The sequence below is a fragment of the Rattus norvegicus genome, chromosome 19, assembly GCF_036323735.1.
Source record: "Rattus norvegicus strain BN/NHsdMcwi chromosome 19, GRCr8, whole genome shotgun sequence".
NCBI classification, from domain to species: domain Eukaryota; kingdom Metazoa; phylum Chordata; class Mammalia; order Rodentia; family Muridae; genus Rattus; species Rattus norvegicus.
The window spans coordinates 32325067-32344245 of record NC_086037.1 but is presented as its reverse complement, the minus strand read 5'-3'; the positions used below and the strand labels follow the sequence as shown (position 1 = coordinate 32344245).

The window sequence follows — 19179 nt, the reverse complement described above, 5'->3', positions numbered from 1 at the left end:
GGTTAGGCAGGAAAAGGATAAGACGTCCAGGCTAAAATAGAACACTGGGTATTCGTCCTCTGAGAACTATGGACGTCTAACAGTAAAAAGACACATGGGGATACAGCTCAGTGACAGAGCACAAGGGGAGCCTGAGTATGAAGAAAACTAATCAAGACAAAAGCCAGCTTGGTGGTGCATGTCTATAAACCCAGCACTTAGGAGGCAGAGGCAGGAGGATTGCTGAGAGCTCAAAGTTGGCCTGGTCTACTCAGTGACTGTCAAGCCAGCAGCGGCTAAAAAAGAAGACCTTGTTTGTCTTCAAACAACAGGAAGGAATGAAAGGAGGGAGGGGAAGAGGGAAAGAGGGAAAGGGGCTATAGAAGAAGAGGAAGGGAGAAATTCCTTCCTAGAGCCTGCCAGGGATGATTCTGTCCTCTAGTCCTGTGATGCCACCTGCTCCTCTCGGGAGCCTGAGGCAGGAAGATCCCAAATGCAGGGCCTGCCTGAACAGCTTAGAAGACCCTGTCTCAAAAATACAAAAAACGCTCAGCTGTGGTTTTCTTGCCTGGCTCATGTGAGGCCTTGGGTCAGCCTCGAACTCCTGGTTTATTTTTCATTGGGTTTATAATCCCAGCTGGGTAATCTGCAATGGTATGTCCAGACAGGATTAGCCAAGGAAAGGAAGAGGTACTCTGACTGGGAACAGTGCAATCAGAGGAGCAGGCATCTCACACTGATCAGGAAGGGAAAAAGCAGAAACTAGCTGAGCATAGCCATTCACCTTTGTCTGCTTCCTGACCGTGGCTACAACGCAACTAGCTACCTCACAGCCCTGCTGCCATGATGTCCCTAAAAGAGGAAGTGAAGTCGGGACAGAAGAAAGGGCGGAAACAGACGTACAGAGACCATCTGGAGAAAAACTACTACTCACGGTTATCTGGTAAAAACAGCTGTCAGCAATTATCCCGTTTTACAGACAGGAGAGAGATATCATGACATCCCACTCCTTATCTGCTTCTGGAAACATGTCTGACCACAAGAAAGGAATTTCTCCTTTGATCTCAGTCTCGGGATCCCCTAAGGCTGATGGAAAGATAAGCCCACCAACAGCGCCATCACTGGGAATGATGCTGGGAAGCCCTCGGACCGGAAAGCCTCGTGCAGTTTGCCCAGTTGCAGAGGCAACTCCACAGAGCCCATCGACATAATAAACTTCCTGATCCACCAACTCCATTTCTGCTACTGAGCAGGGCAGCGTCCCTCGGTCAAAACCACCTTAAACGGTGAGACAAGCTAACCCTTCCTTACGTTGCTTTCCTCAGGTGTATTTTACTCCACCAACAAGAAAAGTAAATAATTCACCCCAAAACAACAGCACCAATGGCAGAAGAAGAGAAGGGGGAAAAGAAAGAAGAAGGGGAGGAAAAGGAGGGAGAGAAGGAGTGAGAAGAGGAAAGGGAGGAGGGGGAAGAAGAAAAAGCAGAAGGAGGAGGAGGAAGTGGAAGAGGAGGAGGAGGAAGGGGGAGAGAAGGAGTGATGGAGAGGGAGGGAGAGAGGGAAGGGAAGGGAAAAGGAGAGAGAGTAATTCCTGACCTAGAACCTAGAATAGTCCTGTGAAGTGCACATGGGATTGAAGGTCACTTCTAAGTTATACCTCTTACCTTCAGCCCCTGCTTAACATCTCAGTCAGTTTTCTCATCTGTAGAATGTGCTAGAAATAACCGTTTCCTGAGACCTTAGGGTTGAACCGATGAAGAAACGTCAGTGACAGCCTGCTGTCGGACCTTATAACCTATGAAAGGAAAATCATTTTTTAAAGGGGATGCAGTTTGTGATCTGATCCAGCCAAGCCCAATGACCTGAGTTTGGTCCCTGGGATCCACATGGTAGGAGAGCTCCCACATATCGACTTCTGGTTTCCACATACATATCATGTATGTTCATGTGTACACATGCAATAAATAAATGTAACTAAGTTAAACGGGAAAGTCTTTGCAGGTCCAGCATCTGTGTCAGTAACTTGTCTTGTTTCTATGACTACCGCAATTTAAGGAAGGAAGGGTTTTATTTGGACTCACAAATCAAGGATACAGTCCATCATGGCGGGCAATGTATGATGGGAGGGTGTGGCAGCTAGTCCCATCCTAACCATAATCCAGAAGGCGAGAGATGCATGCTGATGTGTAGTTCACTTTCTCCTTTTCAGCCACTCCAGAACCCCTGTATCAGAGCTGCCCATAGTTAAGATGGATCTTTTCACTTCAACCTAATCTAAGCGTGCTGTTCTTCCTGGGCTTGGCTCCTTGATTCTAGGTTCTGTCAAATTGATATTAAGTATCACAACCCCAGACCAGAAGATGTCCAGGCATGTCACGGCTATTTATAAATACAGCATTGCCCGTCTCACAAGGCTAAGCATCCTTCCTGGGTACCCAATCCATGTCTCCTTGGTCTCATTGGCATCCCTGCCTTTTTCTCTAAACTTCCTTCTACCAGGTCCTGATGTCATCCTGCCTGTGTCCACAGGGTCTCTATTACTATATTTTTCCACTGTGGATACTATTTCCCCCTCAGCTTATGAGACACATTGTTTCTTACATAAAAATTAGGTAACATCTCAGAACACAATGAACTTATTTATTTATTTATTTATTTTTTGGTTCTTTTTTTCGGAGCTGGGGACCGAACCCAGGGCCTTGCGCTTCCTAGGTAAGCGCTCTACCACTGAGCTAAATCCCCAGCCCCGAACTTATTTTTAAAAAGCAAAATGTAACAAAATCATCTGCAGGGAATGAGGATGAGAACAAGGAGCCGGGAAAGAGCGTGCCTGTTCCCTCTCTCCTGTGTGCGCCTGTTCCCTCCTGTCTCCTGTGCCCGCCTGTTCCCCTGTTTCCTGTGTGTGCCTGTTCCCTGTCTCCTGTGAGCGAACGCTTGTTCCTTCCTGTCTCCTGTCCGCGCCTGTTCATTCCTGTCTCCTGTGTGCACCTGTTTCCTCGGTCTCCTGTGAGTGCCTGTTCCCTCGGTCTCCTGTGCGTGCCAGAAGCTGATCTGTGCAGGTTCTCCGGAGTCAAATCTGAGCCGCGCAGTTACCTCAACGTTACAAATCTTAGTTTCTTCACTGCTAGTATGAGAAAAACAGTAGTGCCTACTGTGTAGGATTATTGTGAGGGTTAAATTAAGTCAGTAATTTAAAGTTCTCCGTGTCTCAAATATAAAGCTATTAGAGCTAGAGAGATGGCTCAACGGTTAGCACTTGCTGTGAAGTGGACCGGAGGACCCAAAGTTTGTTTCCAACACCCAGATCACGTGGTGCAGAGCCTCCAATAACTAACTCTAGCCCCAAGGGATCAAAAGCCCTCCTCTGGCTTCTGATAGCAGCCACACAATGCGGCATACATTCACACAGACACACATACATATGTGTGAGAAATGTAGAAGGTTCTTTGTTCCTACTAAAGATAGTAGGCCCCTCTGACACGTGTCCAGAGTTTCTGAGCTTCCCCTTCCCCTGTCCGATTAGCCATTCTCACCAGACTGTAGAATTTTCATCAATGGGATGATTGGTTCTTAGTACCTCCACCAAAAATCAGAGACAGAGGCCATCTTGCCTGACAGGGCTCATCAGCTGGGTTTGGGTCCTGATCAATCCATCCTTTGACACACACACGCACAAGCTACCTTGCTGAAAGACTCCAGTTTTGCTCATATGTGACACACACGTAAATAAAAATAAATCTTCTGAAACGTTGTTAGTGTTTCTGTTTGGTGATTGTGGGGTTCTTGTTTTGTGATAAGGTCTCTTGTAACCAAAGCTACCTCCTTGTCTTGTACCCACCTCCCAACTGCTGGGGTTAGAATTATGAGATTCTATGCTTGGCTCTATTCTTACTATTATTGAATTATACTACCTGTCAACATTTGCCGTCCCCCAGAGAGGCCACAGCCTAAGAGGAACACCTTGTTGATAGCTGCAGTTTCCAAAACACCATGGTTAGTAGAATAGGAAAGTGTAGGAGAGCTTCCAGGGGAAATCCTGGGTATTCTAACCCTATTAGGTCATGCCAGGCATCAGACTTCTCCAGGAGTGAGGCTATAGTTGAAGACTTTGTCCAGACACGCACCAGGACATGGCAGAGAGGAGAGAGCTCATGTAAGGACTGAGCAGGGGCAGTGGAAGTGACTCAGAGGTATTTGAAAGTGAAAGAACAGGAATTCACCTGCCACTTGTCTTCCCCCACAGGCTGGTAGGCTCCTCTGACCAGATGACTTTCACCCTGGCTATACCAGGCAATGAGCAAGCTGAGGCTGGCCCCTCTGTGACACACCTATAACTGTCTACCTTTCGCCCTTCTAGGCATTGATTACCTGAAGGTCTCTCCTTCCACCCACCTCTGCCTTTCATGTTCACGTGGAGCGAATTACCCCAGGGCAGAGTCCACAGGTGGAGGAAGCGTGGGGTGACTGAACCGATTGCAGGGTGGGGTGGCAGGAGGCATGGTTTAGACTTTTCAAATACTCCACGGCTGACACGATCGCCAAATGCCACAGGAAGAACTGGCAGTCTTAAAAGAAGTTTCCCATGTAACTTAGCACCTTGTGTGTCTACCACCCTCCCCTTCTGCTTCTTGGGGCCCGTCCAGTAAATAGGCAATAGTTTACAATACCGTACTTGGTAGTGAAGAACTGATTTGTATCATGCTAAATGAGTATATGTGTATTGCATATACATGTAAAGTGTGTTAACATGAGGCAGGTATGTAGCTCAGGGGTAGAGTACTTGCCTAGCATGCTTCAGGCCCTGGGGGTCTATTCTCAGAATAGCAAAGTGTTTGGATATTACATTCAATACAAACTGGAAACGGGCAGAGTTGTTTGTTTTTTTTTTTTTTTTAAGAAAAAAAAAAAAAAAAGAGGGGCTGGAGAGATGGCTCAGTGGTTAAGAGCACCTGACCGACTACTCTTCCAGAGTTCAATTCCCAGCAACCACATGGTGGCTCACAACCATCTGTAAAGAGATCTGATGCCCTCTTCTGGTGTGTCTGAAGACAGCTACAGCATACTTATATATAATAAATGAATAAATCTTTAAAAAAAAAGAAATAAAAAAGAAAGAAAGAAAGAAATGTGTTTATAAATTCTCTAAAGCTGGGTGTGGGATGCACTCCTTTAATCTCAGGTCTCAAGTTCAAGGCCATCTTGATCTATGTCATAAATTTCAAGTCAGCCAAGGTCTACATAGGAAGACCCTTTCTCTCTCTCTCTCTCTCTCTCTCTCTCTCTCTCTCTCTCTCTCTCTTATATGTGTGTGTTATACATATATAGAAACAAGTGTGTATATATGTAAATATAAATATATGAATTTCCAAGAATGTATTTAATATATTCACCACCCAGATCCTCCCAGATCCTACTTATCCAACTTCCTGCTGGTTCTCTCTCTCTCTCTCTCTCTCTCTCTCTCTCTCTCTCTCTCTCTCTCTCTCTCCCTCTCTCCCTCTCTCCCTCTCTCCCTCTCTCCCTCTCTCCCTCTCCCCCCCTCCCTTGGGCCCCAACTTATGTCCCCGCTATTCTTGGACGTGGCAGGTAGTTCCTCAGCTAGGAGTAGCCCTTCCTGGCCACCTCCCCACTCCACACTGGTACTGCGTCTGCTTTGTCTTGTTCTCTTTGGTGTGCAGTGCTGTGAGTGTGACAGGGATTTTGCGGTGTTCTTACGTGGATCCCTTGTTTGCTCGAGTGTCTGGTGTCTCATTTAAAGAAGAAATAGAAGAGGCATACATGCATTAAATAATCCACCATTTAAAAACAATCCACTTTAATATATATATTATATATATATACATATATATGTATATATATACTTGCTTACTGTGTGTGTGACAAATGAATACCTGGAGCTCGCTATGTAAACCAGACAGGCTAGGAACTCACAGAGGTTCACCTGCTTCTGCCTCCCGAGTACAACCAACCGCCACGGTGTTGTTTTGTTTTGTTTTATTTTGTTTTTTCTAAATCCACTATTTTTGTAACACTGTTCACTATGACCGGCCTGAAGATCCCCTCAGCTCTACAATGCATGGTAATAAGACTTCCGTGGACAGTGGACTTCATTTAGCATCATCTGATCTTAATTACCAGCTAATTAGTTCTCAGCCTGGAGCTGTTCTCCCTCCAACCAGGGAGACATTTGGAAACCCAAAGGGGTGTTTTTGGCGTCACAGTGATGAAGGAGGTGGCTGCTGGAATGTAACGCTAAGGAGTCAGGGATGCCAGATGACCGGCCAAAGACATGCTAATGAGCCTCCGGAAGAAACACCACCTGGGTGGCCAAATCCCAAGGGTTCTAATTGTGTCTCCGGGACTCCACCCCCGTGCTGGCGCAGACTGGGTTGTTACAGATAGGTCAGCCTACGGTAATGGAGGGATCCAGAAACAAGAGAAAGGGTGGGAGGTGAGGTGAAGGTTGCTGATAAGGCTACGCTTGAAATAAACCCAGTCCCGGGCATCTTCGGATGTTCCCAACATGTTTAAAGGAGAAGCCACGCCACACTAGGGCGTACTGAAAGCTGATGTTAGAAAGGAAAGATCCATGAGCCCTGCCAGGAAAATCTCAGGGTGGATCCCAGGTCAGAGGCCCAGACCTGACAGCTCCTCCACGCCTCCAAGAAAAAGTACAACAAATTCCGTTCCCCACGCTCCCCAAGGGGCGAAGGTGGTGCAGCCCAGGCCGGATCTGCGCCCCCGGGCTCCGCGGTGTTGGAAGCCGCCCGCGTGGGAAGGCCCAGCTGCATTTCCGCCCTGCACTGCGCTCGCACCTCCCAGCCCCTGCCCGCGCTACCTCCTTACGGCCACTAGGTGGCGCCTGCGCTCTAGTGGGCGCCTGTCTGGCGCCGGCGAGGGAGACAGATGGAACCAGAGTCCTAGGGTTCCGGGGACTGGAGGACAGCGCCGGCAGCCAAGGTAAGGATTCCTCGGGCGTGTCCCTAGAATGTCTGAGGCTGGGGTGGGTTGGCCGCCGCGCAACCTCGTTTGTGGTCTGCATTGATGACCAGCGAGGACAGAGCGGCCACGTGTGCTGTTGCCCCAAAAGGACCTGGAGCCCCGCAGTCCCAGAGCTGGGCCTAAGCTAAGCAGAACCCCAGGTCCCTGGCTCAACTCAGACATCCTTCGCGAGCCTGGGCCTCCGGAAGGCATGCCCAGCCCCCACACAGCAAGTCTTCAACACAGAAAGGTGATACTACTGTCCTAGGGTGCCTCCAGTTGAGCTGAGGGGTGAACAGGGTCCTAGCACTTCTCAAACTTGGGCATGCGTTGATTGTTGGTTAAGGAATTGTAAGGCATGTTACTGTCTGGGTTCCATACCTCCACCCCCACCCCGAACCCCAGATGTAACTGGTTTGAGTTGGATGTGGGAAGCTTTTATTAAAAACTTCCCCCAGGGGATTCCAGCTTGCAGCCAGATTCAAGGGCTCTTTGACCGAAAGAGTAAGAGACGAACGGAGGGTCCCTGTTACAAGCCTGGATGGGTTCTCTTCTCTCCCCTCTTGCCTTTTCAGTCAGCGATTGCCTCTGCCTTTGGACTGTCAAACTCAGGGTGACAAGGCAACACCCTACTCCAAAGGGTGGAACTCAGAAGTGCCAGAGAAAATAAAGCCAATCGTGTACAGTATGAAAGGACTCCCCAAGTGGGTAGGAGGAGAGAGGGATTCTCCCCAACTCTAATCCCAGATGAGTGCCGGAGCTGATCCAGGCTGCCCCCATCATTCCGAGCAATGGAGCCAAGTATACCAGGAAGAACCTTTGTATCTAGTAAAAATGGTCTCGGGTATCTTACATAACAGCATAACAGCCTAGTGTTACCAGCAAAAACCTGGGATCTCCAGAGCCAGCCCTCCCTTAATTGTGACCTTAGATAACTTACCCAGTCGCCCTCACTTTCAGTTTCCACATCTATAGAATGGGTACAGCAGTATAAAACTCTTAAGAGATGCTGTGGGAACTCTTAAAACAGAAAGTCTGTGTTTACAAATAGTTCTGTGCCAGGCAGGGTGCATCCTGTGCTCCATCACAACCTTTACCATAATCCACAGAGTAGCAGGTACTAGAGAAAGTACCCCATCTGATAGCTAGCGCATACCATAGATACCCCACTTTGGTGTCTCAAAAGCTGGGGCTTAGAGAAGCCAAGGGGCTTGCTGGAGGTTATCAACACAATCAGAGGTGATTGGGGGCTAGGAATGTGGCTTTGTTAAGCATACATGAAGGCCCTAGATTCTTCTATACGTGAGGCACGCACACACACACACACACACACACACACACACACACACACACACAAAGCAGATCTCACATTTGTGCCCTGGGCAGTCTGTCTCTAGCCCATGAAGAAAGTTCAGTGCTGAAGACCGTGGGGCCAAGTACCTAGTCCAGGGGGTGAACCCATGGTCACTAGAATGACCCTTCCACTGGACTTTCTCAATTCCTCAATAGAAATAGAATCACTATCCAGCACTTACTGTGTATCAGACAGGTTTCCTGACATCATAAAACGTGGGCAAGACAGGGAGGGGTAAACCGGCCCTCCAGGAACTCATACCCAACAATGAAAACAGCTAGAAGCTCACAAGAGCTACACTATTTCAACAAACTCAAAGGCTCGATAAATTGGATTGTGTCTCCCCAAATCAATGTCCCTCGTACTTTGACAGTCATATTTGAACTTTTCAGAACATCAAAAGTACCGTCGCCTAAGTTTGGTATGTTAGTGCACACCTTTTACCCCAGCACTCAGGAGGCAGAGGTAGATGGATCTCTGAGTTTGAGCCCAGCCTGATCTACAGTTCGAGTTCCAGGACACCCCGGGCTATCCAGAGAAACCCTGTCTTGAAAAAACAAAAACAAGCAAAGAAAAGAAAAAGTTGTCACCCAGCACTCCTGTCCTGAGCTGAGGTCAAACGGGGAGAAGTTTTCTCATCTCTCTTCAGCTGCCCATCTGCAGACAATAGCTGGCTTGTAATGGCTTCCCTTCTGGCTGTCTGGAATTACTATGGATACAAAAAGCTGCATGCGTTTTGTGCAACGTGAACTTTACTTTCAGTCTTAGTCTTTTTCTGGACCAGCAGTTTGCAGAAGGTTCCTTTCTTGTCATACAGTAATGAGCTGCACCTCTCGGGCAGCCATGTGATCAGCCGGGGAAACACCTACAGGCCCCGGCGTGCCCTGTTGTTGTGCTAGCATGTTCAACTCGTTGGGTGCCTGCAGTGTTCCTCCAGCCTACAATATGTTCTGCCTCCAGTTGGTTTGTGGGTACTGAAGGCCTTCACAAGTAGAGGTTATTATCGTAAACTAGAATTTGTTCTATGGTCTAATGGGTGCCATGATGGTGTGTGTGTTTGTATCTTTTCTTGGTGTCTTGGCTGATAACAGTGGTCCCTGATCCCAGTGATAGAATGCTGACCAATGTCCCAGAGCTCAGAAGTTATGTGTCCTGTGAAAGAAATCATTTTGGAAAACCTTTCTTCAGACAAGGGTTGTGGTGCTGTTAGCAAAGTCCAATGCTGAGGAAACAACATATATTAAATATGAAAATAGACTGGCGGTAGACTTTACCTAGCATGTACAAGGCCCTGGGCTCCATCTTCAGCATTACCTATGCACAGATCTTTAGACAGGTAAACATAAAACAAGGATGTGCATTGACCTCAGGTACAGATAACGTTCGAGATAAGGTATCCTAGATAGAGAGCAAAAATGTAAAGGTCTGGAAGTGGCCAAGATCAGGGTAAGGTTAGAGATTTCTGCTGACCCGGGGGCTGGGGGTGTGGTGGTCAGAGGGAGATACACTGAAATAGTAATATGCTGGAGGGAGCCTGGCCAGGTGGCTCTGTGTTTGGTGGCCAGATCCCATTTCATCCGATTAGCACAGTAATTCTGGCAGGCTGGCCAGGACAATTTGCACCTTTGACAGATTGGCGGAATCATTGTCCTAGGCTATTAAAAGAATTCCTCACCTGACGTGATGACACATGCCTTCCATCCTAAGGAAGAGACAGAGGCAGGGGGATCTCAGTGAGTTTGAGGCCAGCCTGGTTTACAGAGTGAGTTCCAGGACAGCCAGGACTACATAGAAAGATTCTGTGATTAGGGGGCTGGAGAGATGGCTCAGTGGTTAGAGCACTGACTGCTCTTCCACAGGTCCTGAGTTCAATTCCCAGCAACCACATGGTGGCTCACAACCATCTGTAATGGGATCTGATACCCTCTTCTGGTGTGTCTGAAGACAGCCACATACATAAAATAAATAAAATACATAAAATAAATAAAAAATAAAGCCTTAAAAATAGATAGATGATAGATAGATAGACAGACAGACAGACAGACAGACAGACAGACAGATAGATAATAGAAATACTCAAAACTTACCCAGCTGGGATGCCTGGAGTTAGGATTATGAGTTTAATCCTTAGCCTTAAGAGGCACAGGTAACAAGATCACAAGTTCAAAGTCAGCCTGAACTACTTAGGGAGTTAGGCAAACTTGGACTATATAGTGAAAAAGTGTCATTTCTTAAAAATTTTACTCTGCTGGTTAGTAGCAATGCCCCAACGCACACATACATGCGCGCGCGCACACACACACACACACACACACACACACACACACCAGTTCGTCCCTCCCACCTCTACAGCCTGCCTCGCATAGTATCCAGCAGACTTTTGGGTCAGATCTCAGGTTACTGCTGTCAGTTTGGATGGGTTAGAAGAGACATCAGTGACTATGCTGTAGCAAAGCCACCAAGCATGAATGACATTAGCAGGACACCAAGCAGGAAACTTACGGTTTTTGTTTTGTTTTGTTTTGTTTTAATAAAAATATTCCCACTATCAGTGGCTCATTGCAAGCCCCTGCGATTACTACCTCGGGCATGGAACACTGGCACACAGATATACCAGCAAAGGAGAAGCTGTGGTTCAAGATGTCCCTGAATTGGCTTGGCATTCAGCACGCCCTTCATGAGTAGCCAGGCTTGAGCCTGCCCCTTGTCCCTGATTATGACCCAGGGGTCCGCCAACCTTTTCTGTGAAGGCCTTAACCTTGGCAAACCATTATGACTCTAGTTGTAGTTATCCAAGTCTGCCACTGTAGGGTGAGAGTAGTCACAGAGGGTGGATGAGGAAATGAGTCCAGCTGTGCTCCGGAAAAGCTTCATCGTCTCTCATGGTTGTGTGCAGTATAATTGAAAAGAAGGTTTCCAAAAACTTGTGTGTGTGTGGGGGGAGGGTGGCGGTGGCATGGTGTCTCATACCTCTCACACCTGTGATCTTTGCACCCTGGAAGCAGAAGCTGGAGGATCCTAAAAGTTAAAGGTCACCCTGGGTATAAACTCACAACCAAAGAAATGAAAAGAAATCGTTTTCCTTCTTAGTGTTAGGAACAAATTCAGTGGCCTTCCTGTGCTAAACAAGCCTTCTACCGCTGGGCTACCAATGCTCCCAAACCCCTTCCCCCGACAGCCCCTACCTCCCTCCCCACCATCACCAGATACTTTCCCTATAAGCTGGACCAAATTCCTGGGGCCCGGTGATCTTCCTGTCTCAGCTCTCAGCTTCCTAAGGAGCAAGAATTACAAGCATGTGTCATCCACCAGGTTGGTCTCATGGAGTTTTTAAAAATGTATCTTACCCTTTAATTTTTTTTTAACCTTTGAGATGGTAAAAAAATAAATAAATAAAAATCCTTCTGAGCTCATAGGCTGTCTGTCTGAGGGTGGGCAATGTGCTGATATGAGCTGGGTGTTTTGCAGGCTCTCCATCCAGAATTTTAGGAGCTGAAGGGGAGAGGGAAGTGACCCATGAAGAGGCAAGGTAGCCTAGGGTGTTTCCCCTGGAGTCTGCCATTGGCTCAGGGTTGCTGCTAAGCCATCCTCTTGGACACATCTGGCCTGAGCAGCTGCTAGGAGTACTTTGTGGCTAGAAAATGACTTACGGCAGAAGGAAGTGGGAGGCACCACAGCCTCTGGATGCTCTGGAAGAAGGCACGAGACAGCCAAAGCATCTGCTACACAGGGCGTCTGACCTTGCCTTCTAGGGGTGCTTCTTGTTGGCTGGGTATCTTGTAAGATGAATTGGGTGGCACTGGAGATGGTGAGCAGGCTGGGAAGGGCTTTCCCCATCTACAGTCTCCCTCCCGCCCTGCCTGCCTCAATGGTACCCTCAGGACACCTTTCTTACAGGAGCGTGCGCTCCACTACACAGGCCTTTCTTTCATTTCCTCAGCTTACCAGATTTTTCTTTCTGATGGCAGTCAATTAGTAGAAGGCTCAGGGAAGTGCTAGAATGTTCTAGGGCCTCACACGTGTTAAGAAAGAGCTTACCCTCCCAGCCCTCTAGAATACCTCTGTGGCTTTTCTCCTTTTAAATTGAAAAACAATACTCTTCCAGTCCAAAGAGCGTCTCACAGGCAAGAGTGAGTGTGGTTATTTAATAACATTGCCAAAGTTGTTACTGTTACAATTTCATGCACGCTCCAGCACCTAAGCAAACCAAATGTAACCAAGACAGTGTCCTCCTCTTCAAACCCAGGATGTGGAAACTGTTTCAAGAACAACAGTAACAACTGAACTAACTCCCATAAGAGGAACAATTTGAAAACATTGTTTCATCTTTATATTTACAGTTACTATCCATACAGGCCAAATGTCACTGAGTTGTGAGTACAGATAGCAGTTATACAAAGTTTCCTTTGAAATAACTAATAGGGGTGGGCCAACTCTGGCCTGAAGACTGGAGTTCAGACACACACCCCTTTAGACCCCTTTAGGCCCAGCCCTCGGGAGGCAGAAGCAGGTGGATCTCTGAGTTTGAGGCCAGCCTGGTATAGATAGCCAGTTCCTAGCCAGTCAAAGAAAGCTACATAGTGAGACCCAGTCTCAAACAAAACAAAAAGCTGGTCCTGTGTAATCGCAGGGTTTTGGAGGTAGAAAACTGCACCAGGACAAGCTGTCTAGCTGGAATCAGCCAATTCCTGTTTCAACAAGAGATTTCACCTCATAAAGTTTGGGAGTGGGCAGGTGGATGTGATGCAGAGAGACACTTGAGGTTAACATAGGTATGATGTGCCATACAAGCACAGGCATGATTCCTGCACACACGTACATCCACATGTGAACATGCATGCCCATGTAGACATGAAAACCCCAATTAATGAATTGATCCATCGGAACTGAGGAATGATGGCTACGCCTCTAACCCCCATACCTGGAAGGCAGAAAGAGAAGTAAAGGAGTTCAAGGCCATCTAGGATGTATCAAGATTGCCAGCACCCTGTTCCCATTTTTCTTTTCTTTTTTTTAATTTTTCTTTCTTTCTTTCTTTTTTCTTTTTTTTTTATTTTTTTCCCCATTTTTCAAAAATCAACAAGAGGGGCTAGAGAGATGGCTCAACAATTATGAGAACTCAGGGTCAATTCCCACCACCCACCAGCAGCTCACTACCCCCTACCTGCAACTTCAGTCTTAGGGCATCCCAGGGCATCCCAGGGCACCAGGCCCACACATGTAGGTAGTCACACATGCAGACCAAACACTAATACAATGAAATGAACGATTAAAAGAGCAACAAGAGCTTGATTAAATTATTTTTAGAAGTCATGTCATATAAGGAATAAAGTATTAAATAGTGAAATAGACAGGGTAGTGTCTGGAGAGATGGCTCAGCAGCTAAGAATGCTATATGCTCTTCCAGAGGACCCAAGTTCAGTCCCTAGCACCCACACTGCACTTCACAACCATCTGTAACTCCAGTTCCCGGGGATCTGACGCCATCTTCTAACAGTCTAACATCTGTAAAGCATCAGGCAAATCCATGGTGTGTGCACAAACATGCAGGGCAGGCAAAAAAAATGTTCATATGCATAAAATAAATAATTTAAAAACCTTTTAAATGATAGCTGATATAAGAGTTTTCTAGGCCCTGGGTATGGTGGCATGTGTCTCTTCTCCTTCCTCCTCTTTTTCTTTGTCATTGTTGTTTTCTGGGTTTTTGTTTTGAGACAAGGTGTCACTATGTAGACCAGGCTGGCCTCAAACTCTAAGAGATTCCCCTGCCACCAGATCAGCTCTGATTCTCTCTTTCCCTATCTCCTTGTCTCCCTGTATCCCTCTCTCCAAGCCCCCCCGCTCCCCATGTAAGCCTGGCCTCGAACTGAGTCCTTTTCCTTCATTTTTCTAAGTGCTAGGATTATAGGTGTGGGACAGTTAACCTGCCTATTTAACTGCCACATAGTAATTGAGTGTGTTTATGGGACATAGTATACTATTACAAACTGTTATTGTATGTGATGATTAAATATCTCTCTCTCTCTCTCTCTCTCTCTCTCTCTCTCTCTGTGTGTGTGTGTGTGTGTGTGTGTGTGTGTGTGTGTGTGTGTGTGTGTGTGTTCTACATCATAAGTTCCAGGTCAGTCTGGATTACACAGTGAGACCCTGTCTAAAAATAACTAAAAAACAGACCCTATCTGAACCGTGGTCCAATGATTAAGAGTACCATGGACGGGGTTGGGGATTTAGCTCAGTGGTAGAGCGCTTGCCTAGGAAGCGCAAGGCCCTGGGTTCGGTCCCCAGCTCCGGGAAAAAAAAAAAAAAAAAGAGTACCATGGACTGCTCTTTCAGATCATAGAAGTTGGGTTCCAGCATCCAAGTCCCAGGGCTTCTTGTAACTGCCTCTAATCCTAACCACCAAGAGAGTCTGATGCTTCCAGCCCCAACAGGCTCCTGGTCTCACATGTACATACATACATGCACATATATGTAATCAAAATAATAAAAATACATCAAACGCAAACAAACCAAAAGGCATGCCCTCTGTGTAGCTGCATTCTCCACCTCCTCTCTGACTACTGTCCTCACTTCACCAAAACCCACTGGTTGACACCGTGCTAACTTTTTTTTAGCTTCCATATGCAAGTGAGAGCATTTCATGTTTGTCTTTTAGTATCTGACTCATTTCATTTAACACTATATCCTCCAGGCTCATCCACACTGCCACAGCTTGTAACTTAATTCGTTTCAACCAGGTCTTCTAGAGCCCAGACTGGCCTTGACTTTATCGTAGCCCGTATCTTCTCAAGAACAAGAACTGCAGTTGTATTCCACACACCCAGCAAGTAGCAAGAAGATTTTTGTTGTTCTTTTTGGTTTTTTTTGGTTTTTTTTTTTTTGTGGCTGAGTAATATTCTACTGTGTATGTATACCACATTTTCTTTTTTGTCTTTACTTCTTGTGTGTCTGCCCACATTTCATTCATTCACTGGTGAACACTGGGTTGATCCCGTCTTGTGACTACCGTGAAGGATGCTATGGGAGATCTCCTCAGATGTACAGATGTCTCTTCAGCATCTCGGTTCCTTTCATTTGGATATCTACTCAGGAGCAGGTTTACTGGATCGTCTGACAGGTCTTTGCCAGGCCTCCACACTGCTTTTCATAGCGACTGGACTGATTTACATTCCCACCAGCAGCAAAGGGTTTCCCTTTCTCTGCATCCTGCTGGCCACCCTTCTAAACACTTCGCCCATCTAATTCAATCTGTCTTTACTGCAGCCATCAGGGTTAAAGGCTATTTAAATGAGATACTGTTTCACGTCGAGGAAACCAGTCAAAGGAGGTAAAAATTTTGCCTGGAGTTACAGAGGGAGGGAGGGACAGTCTGGGGATAAACTCATGTGGTCTTCCTCCGGAACTGCAGGTTAAACACTGCTAATCTCGACCACACCCAACCACTGCCCTCACACTGGGGATTGAATATAGGGCCTCATACATCCTAGGCAGGTACTCTCCAGCTGGATAGATATTAATAGATAGATATTAATCTATACAAACTGATTTTTAAATGTTTCCTGGGATAGGCTCTTAGAGGTAGGCCTCGCATTTGGAATCCTCCTGACTCAGCTTCCCCAGAAGCTGACATTATAGGGCTAGGCCACTAGGCCTAGTTTCAAACCTAGGGCCTCTGAAATGTTTGCCCATGTTCGGCTCCTGAGCAGGCCACCAGCCTGAGACTGAGCTTAGTCTCAGTGCTGCCCTGCTTTTCACAGAGCTGACAAAGAGAAAGGAAGGGGGAAGTGGTACTTGAATAACTGAAGTAAAATGTGATTTTAAAAGCGTTCCTCCTTTCTCTCCCTTCTTGCCCTCTGAGAGACTGGCCACAGGAAGAGCCTGGATCACCTCTGCCTACTCCTTCACCTCTCCAACAATAAACTCCTCCTCTCTTGCAACTAAAAAAAAAAAAAAAAAAAAACTCCTTTAAAAAAAAATTTAAACGAGGAGCTCTGGCTTACACCTCTAATCCCAGCAGGGGTAGGTAGATCTCTGAATTGGAGACCAGCCTAGTCTACACAATTAGTTTTAGGACAGCCAGGGCAAACCAGAGAAACCTGTCTCGAGAAAAAAAATAGTAATAATTAATAATAATACATTTTTGTTTGTTTTGTTTTTGAAACAAGATCTCACTATGTAATCCTGACTGTCCCAGAACTCACTATGTAGACAGTGGTGGCCCAGAACTTGAAACTTGGTATGTAGACCAGGCTGGCCTCAAATTCACAGAGATCTGTTAATTTCTGACTCTCCCAAGTGCTAAGATTAAAGGATTTACTACCATACCTGGCTATATGCTTTTATGTTTATTTTATTTCTTGTCGTCATTGCATATGTACGGTGATGGTAGTGGCAGGAGATATGTGGAGGTCAGGGGACAGCTGACTCCTTTCTTCCACCACGTAATTAGAGGCTCAAACTCAAGTTTGATGGTTTGCATGGAGGGTCCTGAGGGAAGGTGCTGAGCTGTCCTGCTGGTCCTTTTTTTATTTTTTTCTTGTCTTTTTTTGAGACAGGAACTCATGATGTGGCCCAGACTGGCTTTGAACTTGTGCCACGAGGCAGGCAAGGCCCCCTAGTTGTTGTTGTTGTTGTTTCTGTTACCTCTTGGCTGTTGTGCTTTCTCTTGGAGCCTCCAAGAGTAGTCCCTCCCCTTTCCACCACAGCGATCCTGATTGACAGTTGGCAACAGGATGCCAGGTCCTCCTGGATCTTGGCTGCAGCTTGAACATTGCCATTTCCTTCAGCTTGTTCTGTTCTTTATCCTTGGCATCTTTCCCCCACGTGCAGGGCCTCTGTCCTTATTCTTTTCTCTTAAACTTACAAGGTTGGTTTTGTTATGGATTTGTTCTTGCAGGGTCATTTTGCGTCAGGGCAGATGACTGTGGCTGGGTCATAGATGTCCTGAAGGCTCGCTGCTTAGTCAAGTCAAGAGGGAGGCCGAGGCTAAGGAAAGACTCAGTGGTAGAACACCTGCCTGTCTGTGCAAGGCCTTGGTTTCAGTCCCCAGCATACTCCTCACTTTAAAGTAGGAGAAGAAGCCATGCTTACCCAACAAGAAGAAATCCCTCCTGGTCTGAATCATACTAGCCTGGGGGTTGGTGGTCCAGAGTCTTTTCAAGCCGGGAGTAGAGCTTCTTCTGTACTTGGAGGTAATCCAACAGAAAGGGATGAACCAATTCAACTTGCCAGAGGTTGGTGACTAAGCCAGACCACAAACATTAAATCACAATGGGAGAGGGAACTGTGAAACAGCCTGAACCCCTCTGCTAACCCATCAGCACATTCCTCTCCCTCCCTGCAGAAGGCCACATGGAAAGGCACATTCTAGTTAGAAGGGTTGGTGTTCATGGAAGCAAACCAAGGTGGGCAAGAGACATGGTTTCATATCCAGGATAGCTTAAGATATCTGTACCCTTTGAGGAGAGCCCAGAACTGCAGCTCCCTTGGCAGGATTCCCCACCCCTGTGCCCGTGGCAGACATGACTGGTCAATTACCGACCTAGTTCCTTCCTGTTACTCCAGGTACCAGCTTGGAAAAAAAAAAAAAAAAAAGCCTTCTCGTGAGTATCCTGAAGGGGTGGTGAGGTGACTCAGAGAGTCAAGTCTCCACTGTGCAAGAATAGAGATTTGAGTTTGGATCCCCACACCTCATAAAAAACCAGATCTCTCTCTCTCTCTCTCTCTCTCTCTCTCTCTCTCTCTCTCTCTCTCTCTCCCTCCCTCTCTCTCCCTCTTCTGTGTGTGTGTGTGTGTGTGTGTGTGTGTGTGTGTGTGTGTGTGTGTGTGAGAGAGAGAGAGAGAGAGAGAGAGAGAGAGAGAGAGAGAGGAGGGAGAGGGAGAGACCAGCCCTGGGGGTATATGGAGATGGGCACATCCTTCAGACTCTAAGTTCAGGGTGGACATTGTCTCAGTTAATTGTGTGGAAAGGCTGTGGAAGGGCTATGAAATGGCTCAGCAGGTATAACCACCTGGACAGCTCAAGCCTGAGGAGCTAAGGTCAATCCTGGAACCCTTGTAAAACATGGAAGGAGAAAACGGACTGCACAAGGTTGCCTTCTGACCTCCACAAGCTGCCATGGCATGTGCCCCCTGACAATGACGTCGATGACGACAATGATATTTAAGATTAAAAAAATAAGGTGGAGAATAGTAGAGAAAGAAGACCACCAAGATGGAGCTCTAGCCTCAGCAGGCACATGCACATTACAAGCAAGCACTCCTGCACACATAAGCGTACACACACATGAGCTTATGCATGTAATACACAGGAAAGAAGGTAAGGAGGGTGAAAAGAAAGACAGAGACTTCCTGGAAGATCTGGCCAGACCTCAGAGGTTGCCTGTGTTGCTTAACGAAGTTTCCAGAGTTCCCATTAGCCTGGACAACGTGAGACAACACAGGTTCTCAGAGGCGTCCCTTGGCGCTGCTCTCTAGCATCTACTGTATTATTTCTGTCTGCCTATTATTTTCACAGCGTTCATTAATACAGCCTGCCCGTCCACTTGCTTTTCTCTTTTCTCATTGTCAAGTCTTGATTTGATTTCCAGGCCTTTCTTGGGCAGCTTTGTCTCGAGACACATCCTGTCCCTTCCTTAAGGACTTTGGCAGATCGGTAACCATGGATGTTGTATGTGCGGCTTCCACTGGCAAATCACACGTTTTAGCCAAATGTGTAACTTTCAGCAGCAACTTCTTGCCATCAGGAAGTGCTTTGCTGGCAGAGGACGTATCCCAGTTGTTAGAGATGTTAGATGCTAGCCCATCATGCACAAAGCCCTGGGTTCTATCCCCAGCTCAGCATAAAACCATGTCTGTGATTCCAG

At 46.8% G+C, this 19179-nt stretch overlaps 1 protein-coding gene across 1 annotated transcript in view; it reads left to right on the top strand.

Moving 5' to 3' along the window:
* Nucleotides 1-6757: 6757 nt before the first annotated feature.
* Nucleotides 6758-19179, top strand: part of Chd9 (chromodomain helicase DNA binding protein 9) — a 223110-nt gene continuing 210688 nt past the window's right edge. Inside the window, exon 1 of the mRNA XM_063278586.1 lies at nucleotides 6758-6939. The gene's annotated coding sequence lies outside the window, so the exon portion shown is untranslated. The remainder of the gene's footprint in view (nucleotides 6940-19179) is intronic.